Source organism: Spea bombifrons, chromosome 2 (assembly GCF_027358695.1).
Source record: "Spea bombifrons isolate aSpeBom1 chromosome 2, aSpeBom1.2.pri, whole genome shotgun sequence".
Classification (NCBI taxonomy): Eukaryota; Metazoa; Chordata; class Amphibia; order Anura; family Pelobatidae; genus Spea; species Spea bombifrons.
The window spans coordinates 127,172,119-127,184,065 of record NC_071088.1 but is presented as its reverse complement, the minus strand read 5'-3'; the positions used below and the strand labels follow the sequence as shown (position 1 = coordinate 127,184,065).

The window sequence follows — 11,947 nt, the reverse complement described above, 5'->3', positions numbered from 1 at the left end:
CAGCAATTTGAGGTACAGTAACAGTCGCCTGTTCGTCAATTTTCCTTCCTTGGACCTCTTTTGATAGATGCAGACCAGGGACATCCCACAAGCGCTGCCCTTTTGGAGATGCTCTGACACAGTCATTTAGCCGTCACAGTTTGGCCCTTGTCAAACTCTCTCAGATCTTTACGCTTCCCCATTTTTCCTGCATCTAACGCATCAGCTATGAGGAAGAAATGATCGCTTGCTGCCTTATATATCCGACTCATTGACAGATGCCATGATAACAAGATTATTAGTGCTATTCATATCACCTGTCAGTGGTAAAAATATGTATGGCTAATCCGTGTATGTATATATATATATATATATATATATATATATATATATATATATATATATATATATATATATATATATATATATATATATATATATATATGCACACACACACATACACTTATGTATGGATGTGATGTATATTATTTACCTACATATGCCAGATAATAAAAGTTACAGAAACTTAATAATTTTGTAAAAAGCCACCACACAATGAATGCATATATGTAGATTGCACATGCAGCCCATGGAGATGGAAGTACACAGATTAGAAACACATTAGCAAGGATTAAATTCTGTTGGTATGCTACAAAATATAAGGAGAAAATACAAATTATTAGATTTTTTATACCTCTTGTGCATCCAGTTGTGAGCTCTACAACAGTCTTGCTTATCATCATCATTCTGGCAGAGAGCAATTGTAGTTGTAGCCCAGAAAAGCATATCAGCCCGTATTTTAACATAAAAATACCGCTTTTGTTGTTGTGGGAGTGATATTTTTGTATGTGGCAGGAGCTCTTATTGTGCTGATACCTATATCATATATATATAATCACTTTGGAAGGGTTCACAGAGTCAGTTTTAAGGTTATGGAGTTCCACCTAACAAGGGCCTTTCAAACAACATTTCTCAAAGAGTAAAATCAAATGGAACACCCAAAGAAATCTCATCCAGGGACCTGCAGGCTTCTCTCGCTTCATTCATCAGTATTCTTGACTATATCCAGACCCCAGCGGGTAAACATGGGATTCATAGTAGAGCGGCAAAGTAGAAACCATCGCTCTCTAAGCACACAAATGCTTGATATCAAGATTTTAAAAAAAAGGTCGTACAGAGTTCATTAACAACATTCTTTGGACTGATAAACATTTGCTTCTCAATAAAGATTGAGAAGCAAATGCTTTTTTAAATAGCTAATAAAATAGCCTAAGTAGTTAAAAGATTATGCATTCAATATGATACTCAAAATATCACTGCTACAATAGCAGGGGTGCCATCTAGTGCATACCAGTATTATTGCATTCAAGTTATAGCTCATCTCACGGAACTCAGGAATACACAAAAGTTTGTACAAAGAACTCTGGAACAGCGCAGGGATATGACATCTTATCAGTCTCCTCTAGACTACCAGAGAGTGTAAGGTAATGGGCACAGTGGATATAAAAAGTCTACACACACATAATGGATATAAAAAGTCTACACACCCCTGTTCAAATGCCAGGTTTTTGTGATGTTACAGAATGAGACAAAGATACCGTATTGGCTCGGATATAGGCCGCCCCCGTATATAGGCCGCACCCTAAAAGTTTGGTGCTTTTTTAAAGAAAAAGTTTTTTTCTTTAAAAAAGCACCAAAAAAACATGCTGCCACTCTGTCTCCCCCCCCCCCGAGAAATGCTGCCACTGCCCCCCCCGAGATATGCTGCCACTGCCCCCCCTAGATATGCTGCCACTGTCCTCCTCCTCCCCCCCGAGATATGCTGCCACTCTGCCCCCCCCCAACTTACCAGAGCAGACTTCCGGGTGTCTTGCAAAGGCTCTTACTTTTTATTGCTAATCACATTGTGATTAGTGAGATGTGCTCCATTGACCTTGCATGGTTGTATGCAGTACCTCGAGAGTTCTCAAAAGGGTCTGGATATACCATCTGTGACAGTTGGCGACGCCATCTTGCTTGTGGCGGCAACGCCATACACTTGATGGCGCTTGTGCCACGAGGGTCATGAGAGGTCAATCGGCTAGGAATTTCCGGATATGATGTTTCCGGGCCTGGGAACCTAAATGCCTCTATAAAAACGCCAGAATGGGTAAGATCTTTCCTTGCTCTTCGTTTCTGTGCTGTATTATTGAATCTACTACTCTTCTATTGTGCCTGTCTGTGCCTGAGGATTGTATATTGCCATTTCAAGTAGGTGTTTCCCTCTCGGTTTGGAGGGAGATTTCCGTTGCCTATTCCATTGCTTTCTGCGGTTACATCTTTGTGTTTTTTCTCCTCAGTCATGTCAGACAAAAATCCGGACATCACTCCTGAGGCCTCCCCACACAGGAAATCTGTGGGAAAGACGAAACACAAAGCCTTCTCATCCTGTAAGAAGACCCTGCATGACCCTTCGGCCAAAATGTGCAGCTCCTGCTCTCAGCCTAAAGAAGTTTCCACGACAGAATTTACCTCCTGGTTGAAGGTGGAACTTCAGTCTACCTTTGACTGTTTTCGAGCCATGGCAAGCTCCACTCAGGCACCGGTGCCTCAGCAACAACCTTACCAGCAGGGTCCACCAAATTTTCTTCCAGATACCCTGGAAGATTATTCAGCTCCTTTTTCTGAATATGACTACCAGTCGAATGACCCCCAGTCTTCGGATGAGGACGGGGATATTAAAGAGGAAACCTTTTTCTTCCCAGTCGAAGAAACAGGGAAACTCATCTCTGCAGTCAGATCTACTTTGAATCTATAGGATGACATACCAGTTTCAAAACCAGATCCTTTTCAGGGTCACTCTAGGAAACCGCAGACCTTTCCAGTCCACGATTCACTTTCTGCCATTATCACAGAGCAGTGGAAATATCCTGACCGGAGATTCTTCACATCTTCCAGAATCAAAAAGCTTTTTCCTTTCGATAGTAAGAATTCTGATGCCTGGGAAGACCCGAAAGTGGACACCGCAGTAGCCAAGGCCAAAAAAACAGCCATTCCGTTGGAGGACACGTCCCATTTCAAAGACCCCATGGACCGGAGGGCTGAGAATGCCGCCAAAAGGTCTTTTGAAGCAGCAGCGGCATACTTTCGTCCAGCTATTGCCATGGCGTCAACTTCTAGAGCCATTAAAGTCTGGCTCCAACAGGCGGTGGAAGACCTTCTATTCCAGGGACTGAGCAGGTCGCAAGAAACCTGTCCGACACCTGCTTAGCAGTTGACTTCATCTCCGATGCCTCCATTGAATCAGTCCGTACGTCTGCTAAAGCCACTGCGCTTTCAGCGGTTTCTAGGCGAGCTCTCTGGCTTAAGTCGTGGTCTGCAGATAATGCCTCAAAACACAAGCTGTGCAGCATTCCGTTCCAGGGGAGCCACCTCTTCGGCAGCGACCTCGACACGATTCTAGAATCCACCACGGGGGACAAGCACTGGTTACCTCAGAGAAAAGGACCACCTCGTTTCAAGTCAAATTATTACAGAGCTCCAAGAGACAGAGAGTCCTACAGGCCCTCAACCTCCAATCAAGACTACCAGTCCTTTTGGGGTAAACCCTACGCAAGAGGTAGATTCCAAAGAGGAAGAGGCAGGGATGGTAAAGCAGGAAGGTTCTGACGCCAGCAGGCTTCAGGTAGGGGGCAAGTTAACCGGTTTCATTCATGCCTGGGAAGAGATCACCTCAGACCCCTGGGTCCTTCGCATCATCGAGCAAGGCTATGCACTGGAGCTTACTCACCTACCTGCCCAGAAATTCCTGCTGTCCATGCCCCCCGCAGATCCTTGGAAAAGATCGGGTTTCTTCTCCACACTTAACTTAATTCACGAAAGGGCTCTGGTCCCGGTTCCTCATCAAGAGATAGGACCTGCACGTCTTTGTCATGCCAAAACCATCTGGGAAATTCAGGCTAATAATCAACCTACAGTTGGTGAACACCTGTATAAGATACAACAGGTTCCGGATGGAATCCCTGAAGTCCGCCACAGAGATTATTTCTTCGGGGGACTTCATGGTCACCATAGACCTGCGGGATGCCTATCTACACGTCCCCATCAGAAAAGACCACCTAAGATTCCTCAGTCTGGCCGTTCCATTGCAAGGTATTCGACATTTTCAGTTTTGAAAAGGTGGTCCCATATCTGGACGATTGGCTCCTCATAGCGGCCTCGGCATCATTGCTTCAGTCCCACCTAAGATCCTAAGATTGAGGGAATTCACGCACGCGGTCCTAAAGAACAAGACAGTGCCTATCAGATCCATCATGTCATTGCTCGGTCTAATGACCTCCTCCATCTCAGCGGTTCCCTGGGCATCAGGATCCTTTCAGATAACGTCACCGTTGTGGCCTACCTTTCCAAACAAGGTGGCACCAGAAGCAGGCGCCTGCAGACCCTGACCGCGGATTTCAGTCACTGCACTCTCTCCGCAGTTCATCTCAAGGGTTCACTGAATCAGGAGGCGGATTACCTCAGCAGGAACTCAGTACTTCCGGGAGAATGGTCCTTAAATAAAAGGGTCTTCGCCTTCATCACAAGGAAATGGGGTACTCCTCAGATAGACCTGATGGCCACGCATCTGAACAAACAGGTAAAGGAGTTTTTCTCTCTTTCACCAGTCGGCCGTCCCCGAGCCCTGGAAGCACTCTCGCAGACCTGGGATTTCGATCTCGCATATGTTTTTCCTCCGCTTCCCCTTATCTCCAGAGTACTCCGGAAGAGTCAGGAAAATCCTCAAAAAGTCATCCTGGTTGTTCCTTTCTGGCCTCGAAGAATCTGGTTTTCGGACCTTACCAACCTGACCATAGACGAGCCCATGCTTCTTCCTCAGGTGAAGGATGTTCTCGTTCAAGGTCCTATTCTCCACCCAGATCCCTCCTGGTTAAACCTCTCAGCATGGCTTCTGAAAGGGAGATCCTGACCTCAAAGGGATTAGCTTCATCAGTGGTGGACATTATTCTCTCCAGCTGCTGCTAAATACCAGAAGGTTTGGGAAACGTTCATCACCTGGTGCAAGGTGCACAAAGTATCCTCGCCATCCCTCCGCGAGGTGCTGCGCTTTTTTCAAGATGGCTTTGATAAAGGGTTACAACCAGCTACTATCAGGGTCCAGATTTCGGCCCTGAGCAACTTCTTGGACTCCAATCTGGCTTCCCATCCCTGGATCTCCAGATTTTCTAAGGGGATGTGCAGACTTCGCCCTAGGCTCCGTCCGTCGGTTCCACCTTGGGACCTTAACCTCGTGTTGCACCAACTCACCACATCTCCTTTTGAGCCTCTAGAGGATACCTCTCTGAAGCTGCTCACCTACAAGATTGTCCTTCTAGTAGCCCTCACTTCCGCTAGGAGGGTGAGCGAGCTCCAGGCTCTCTCCAGCGTGGAACCTTTTCTCAGGATTCTGCCGGACTGCATTATCCTTCGTTTACCACCAGAGTTTCTCCCTAAAGTAGTCTCACCTTTCCATTCGGATCAAGAGATCGTCCTACCTACTTTATGTCCGGATCCCAAGAATCCCAAAGAGCTGGAACTCCACTCGCTGGACCTGCGGACGTGTATCCTCTCTTATCTCTCGCGTACGTCTGCCTGGAAGAAATCCAACTCTCTCTTTCTGTCCTTTGCGGGGACCCGCAAGGGCAGATCAGTATCCAGGGCTTCCATAAGCCGCTGGCTTAAGGACGCAATCACTTTACGTTACATCTCCGCGGGAAGAGTACCTCCCTCCGGCCTGAAGGCACACTCGACCAGATCCGTCTCGACTTCACGGGCTGAACTCTCCGGGGTGAATCCGTCTCTCATTTGCAAGGCAGCGACCTGGAGGTCGATTCATACGTTCGTAAGGCACTACAGGTTGAATCTTCATCTCTCAGATGAGTCTCAATTTGGTCGTCGTGTCCTGCAGACTGGAATCCTTCCCTCCCTATCTCGCTAATTCTTCTGGAATGGCAAGGAAAGTGAGAATTCTTACCTGGGAATTCCTTTTCCATTTCCAAAGTGGCACACTTTTACTCACACCCATTAAATTTACTTTTGCTTGTCTATTATTTGTCTGAGTCTTTATTTTTAACCACACTGGGGAGGAAGGGGGAGGTCTCCTTTTTTATAGTGTTTCCTGCCCTACCTGGTAGGTGGAGCCTTCTCTTCTCCTGTGCTACCTTGGAAATGGACAAGGAAAAGGAATTCCCAGGTAAGAATTCTCACTTTCCACGTGTTTTTGGGGAAGCTGATGTTTGTTTTTGCTGGGCTTGGATGTTTTTCTTATTAAGAAAAGGTTTCCGTCTTGCTGCCCTACCCCATTCATATGAAGAATACGGGGGATTGTTGTCACATGTAGCACACAGCCAGTACTTGCCAGAAATTCCTGCAGTTCCTTTAATGTTGCAGTAGACCTCTTGTAAGCCTCCCTGACCCGTTTTCTTCTCATCTTTTCATCAATTTGGGAGGGACGGCCAATTCTTGGTAATGTCTCTGTTGTGCCTTTTCTCCACTTGATGATGACATGAGTCTTCACTGTGTTCCATGGTATATCTAATGCTTTGGAAATTCTTTTGTACCCTTCTCCTGACTGATATCTTTCAACAATGAGGTCCCTCTGATCTCTGATCCTTTGGAAGCTCTCTGCGGACCATGGCTTTTGCTCTGGGATGCAACTAAGCAAATGCCAGGTAAATCCTACTAGAACAGCTGAACTTTATTTGTGATTAATTAGAGTCACTTTAACTCCTTAAGTCCCCTATTGCATTTTAACAGGGATGAGTAGACTTTTTATTTTTAAATCCACTGTGTATATATATATATATATATATATATATATATATATATATATATATATATATATATATATATATATATATATATATATATATATATATATATGGAAGGGGTAGTAGATGTATTATTAAACACTCATCTACATACACCAGACAAGTCAGAAGGCTTGTTTTTTCCCTCAGAAATCTCATGGTGCTGCCACAACCACAAGGGATTCTGGGTAGGCGCATGCAAATAAGTCTGGGGTCTGTAGATGAGTGTTTAATAATGCTTCTACTACCCCCTTAATTTCAGTGGAAGGGCTTTCCACCATCTTTACCCACCATAACTTACGTAATGGTGTATTACACCCCCCCCCCCGATACCTTACAAATGTTGAGGCAGGCTGCAAGAATCACTGGTTAATATTACAGAAGAGGGTCTCGTACACATGTAATCAAAACTGTAAACAAACGCAGAGACCATCTCCAAGCAGCTTGGTGAGAATGTGAAAACAGTTGGTGAGATTATTCCTCGGTCTGGGGCTCCATGCAAGATCTCAACTCGGGGAGTTTCAATGATCATGAGAACAGTGAGGAAACAGCCCATAACTACACTGGAGGATCTTGTCAATTATCTCAAGGCAGCTGGGACCATAGTCACAAAGAAAACAATTGGTAACACACTACGCCGTGAAGGACTGAAACCCTGCAGCGCCAGCAAGGTCCTCCTGCTCAAGAAAGCACATGTACAGCCTGCCAATGAACATCTGAATGATTCAGAGGAGTACTGGGTGAAAGTGTTGTGGTCGGATGAGACCAAACTCGAGCCATTTGGCATCAACTCAACTCGCTGTGTTTGGAGGAGAAGGAATGCTGCCTATGACCCCAAGAACACCATCAAACATGGAGGTGGAAACATTACGCTTTGGGGTGTTTTTCTGCTAAGGGGACAGGACAACTTCACCGCATCAAAGGGATGATGGATGGGGCCATGTACCATCAAATCTTGGGTGAGAACCTCCTTCCCTCAGACAGGGCATTAAAAAATGGGTCGTGGATGGGTATGCCAGCATGACAGTGACCCAAAACACATGACCAAGGCAACAAAGGAGTGGCTAAAGAAGCACATTAAGGTCCTGGAGTGGCCTAGAAAATCATGGCAAATGTCAGCCTCAAAACCTTAATGACGTGGAGATGATCTGCGAAGAGGAGTGGAACAAAATCCCTCCTGAGATTTGTGCAAACCTGGTGACCAACTACAAGAAACATCTGACCTCTGTGATTGCCAATGAGGGTTTTGCCACCAAATACAAAGTCATGTTTTGCAAAGGGGTCAAATACTTATTTCACTGAGTAAAATGCAAATCAATTTATAACTTCTTTGAAATGCGTTATTTACCATTAAAATTGTACACTGGTCATGTCTTTGTCAGTAGGCAAACGTAATAAATCAGCAGGGGATCAAATATTTTTTTCTTTCACTGTATAATCCAGCTCACGCGTCCGTCCTTTATTTATTGTCATTGGTTCAATGTGTATCCTGAGCTTTTTGTATTGAAACCTAGATCAACGGATGTGACAGAATGACCTGTCATATAGGGCCCCAAGGTACTCAGAGATGGCTCCAGCCTGGCTGTAAAACAAAGAAAGCACAGGTAGGAACTCCATCAATATGATTGCTGTCAGGGGATTAAAGGTTGGGTTGTCTAGATGTACCTGTTTTTCAATGTTAATTTATGTTAATGAAGTTCTGTGGATATATGAGTTTACGTTTTACAACAATAAACTGTTCATTCCTGCTGTACTCAATTCAAGGTAGTTGTGTCTACTTATAGGCTCTCAGAGTGGACCAGGGTGTCCGGGGAATAGTCCTCCCATCCTCCAAGGAATGGTACATGCTACAACCAGATTGGCGAATGCCGTACCTGGGAGTGCAGCCTCAAAAGGACTTGGTGGCTGAATTGGAGAAGTTGCTTCCACTTGAAATGAGTGTGGATTGTGGATACTGGGCCCTGTATTGGCAGGCCGCACAGTGGTGTCCAGAGCTGAAGGATGACTACCTGCCAGAGGGCCATGACTTTAGCGGCCTGGGATTGATAATGGAAAGCCTCCAGGAGGACCGAGAATTTGGGAGCCCATGGAATTATCGGTGCGAGGAGATCCGGGTGTTCAGGGAAGGGATTCTCGCAGATGTGCCCTGTTACCTGCCAGACCTGTGGGCTGTTTTGGATTATTTGGTTTACGAAGAATGGATCCTGGAGCAGGCCTACAGAGAACTATTTGACCATGCTCAGCAGTGTACCCCAGAGGAGGTGGATCCTGTGAGTATTATGCCCCCACCAGAAGCACAAACAGCCCAGCATAGGTAGGAACACCATTGTTTAATTAATCCCATCAGTAGGATTGCTGTCAGGGGATTAAAGGTTTAATCAATGTTAATTTATGTTAATTAAGTTCTGTGGATGTATGAGTCTACGTTTTACAACAATAAACTGTTCATTCCTGCTCAATTCAAGGTAGTTGTGTCTACTTATTGGGTACACATAGCAGCATAGCAAGGTGTGCATGCTGACTGGTTCTGGAAGTGATTTCGGGGACAACAGGAGGATACATCTGGGTGGTCTCTGGGAGTTACTACAGCTCTCTTGGTGAACCCGTTACAAACGGGTAGACTATTTTTATTTAATTCTGCTGGGTAATGTAAGGTTCAGTTTGAAACTACAGAGTAATGCTATAGACGATGTGAACTGCGCGAAAAGCTCAGAAAACTATAACCTCCTCCTCAAAGAAAAAGGGACAACTAATTCCGTTGAAAATGCTGCAATATACAGCTATCGCGTGCCTTCTGTGTTTGTCATTTAAAAATAAAATAACTTTTTTTTTTTTTTTGATGAGTCCTGTTGACAGATGATCACTGCCCATCGTATGTGTTAAATAAGTATTGGCATCCTGATGGATATCGTACTGTATGTTATGCTCACTGTACCACTCTTCAGTATACTGTATTTGCCACTTGTGGTGTATTTTTCTATGAATACTTTTAATAAACTGAGAATTGAGAAAAAATAAATAAGTATTGGCATTCATGCAACATTTTGTTACTGCTTTTTCATATTACATCCATGATTTTTGTTGTAGGGTCAAACATTGTGTCAGATCTTCTAACTACAAGTTCTTCCTGTTTGTAAAAGCAGATGCATCTATTATTAGTTTTCAACATACACAGAAAACATATTTGTTTTGTATTTGAAAGAGGACATGCAAGTTATCCTTAACTAGGCATTTACGACAAAGCATAACTTGGCTACCTTTTGGAAAACTGTTTTGTTTTTACTGTTATATTTAGTTAACTGCGTTCTAAAAAGTATCACGATAAATATGAAATTCAGGCCATTTAACCACATGCTTCCTTGACCCCATCCCTTCCCATCTCACCCAGTCTCTTTCATCTACCCTTGTCCCTACTCTAACTCATATCTTCAACCTCTCCCTCACTACTGGATCTGTCCCATCGCCCTTCAAGCATGCTACCATTACTCCTATCTTGAAAAAGTCCTCCCTCGACCCGTCTGATCTTTCCAATTACCTGTCCCATCTCTCTGCTTCCTTTCACCTCAAAGTTTCTTGAAAGAATTGTTTATATACAATTAACTATGTTTTTAGATTCCAACTTCCTGCTTGACCCTCTTCAATCTGGTTTTCGCCCTCGACACTCCACTGAGACCGCCCTTACTAAAGTCACTAATGACTTACTCACTGCTAAATCCAATTGCCACTACTCCGTGCTAATCCTACTGGAGCTTTCTGCTGCTTTTGACACTGTGGACCACCCTCTTCTCCTTCAAATGCTTCACAATCTTGGCCTCCGTGATACTGCTCTCTCATGGCTCACTTCCTACCTCTCTGATCTTACCTTCAGTGTCTCTATCTCCAGTAACACTTTCCCTCCCTCAGTTGGGGTACCCCAAGGCTCCGTTTTAGGACCCCTTCTGTTCTCTCTTTACGTTTCCTCCCTTTGGCAAACTGATTTCATCCTTTTGCTTTCAATACCACCTGTACGCTCATGACACCCAGATCTATCTATCCTCTCCTAGATTGTGTATCTAACTGCCTTGCATCTGTCTCTACCTGGATGTCTGCACGTTTCTTGAAACTTAACCTCTCCAAAACTGCACTCCTCATCTTCCCCTCCCTCCAATGCTATGATTCCCCCATCTATCTCCCTCAATGTTAATGGTGCTATCATCTCCCCGTCTACTCATGCACGCTGTCTTGGTGTCACCCTTGACTCCGACCTTTCGTTCACACCCCCATATTCAGTCTGTCTCTAAAAACTCTCGCCTCTATCTTAAAAACATTGCCCGCATCTGTCCCTTCCTAACACAGCATGCCACTAAGGCTCTTGTCCATGCCCTGATTATCTCCCGTCTTGATTACTGTAACTCTGTCTTAGCTGGTCTCCCTCTTAACTGTCTCACCCCTCTACAATCCACCATGAATGCTGCTGCCAGACTTATCTTCCTCTCACATCGCTTTACTAATGTCTCTCACCTCTGTCGGTCTCTTCAATGGCTGCCTGTGCGCTTCAGGATTCATTTCAATATCCTCACTCTTACTTTCAAAGCCCTTCACAGCGGTTCCCCTCCCTACATCTCATCACTCTAAATACACTCGTATCCGGTCTCTCCGCTCATCCAATGATCTCCTCCTGTTAGTCAATTTGTTATGTTACATACTACTTGTTATGTCCTGTCTACCCATTGTACAGTGCTACGGAATTTGATGGCGCTATATGAAACAATAAATAATAATAATAATAAGGTGTACATTACTATATATAAAGGCGTTAAATTTTTACATTAGGTATGATGGGACTGCAACTCTAATTTTAAACAAATAAACCAAAAACACCCACAAAGGTATATATTTCTGTAAAGCAGACAATCCAGGCCATCCTATCAGGGGTATTTGGGCATTCTACATGCAGCTATTTGGCCACCAATCACTGTCAAAGATGGCCGCAGAAATTAGTTCCTGCACTTTTTTCACCAAGGCTTCTTAGGATTTTTTTGCACAGGGTATGTGTTACGGCAGAGAAATCTATCCTAAATTGTTCAGCCGCCTCTCCTGATTACGGAAATACCCCACACGCATAGGTTTTTTTATGCATATGGTTATTTATGTTTATTAAA

At 44.3% G+C, this 11,947-nt stretch overlaps 1 long non-coding RNA gene across 1 annotated transcript in view; it reads right to left on the bottom strand.

Annotated features, from left to right (window-relative positions):
* Positions 1-11,947, bottom strand: part of LOC128474158 (uncharacterized) — a 67,362-nt gene that overhangs the window by 51,675 nt on the left and 3,740 nt on the right. The window lies entirely within an intron of this gene.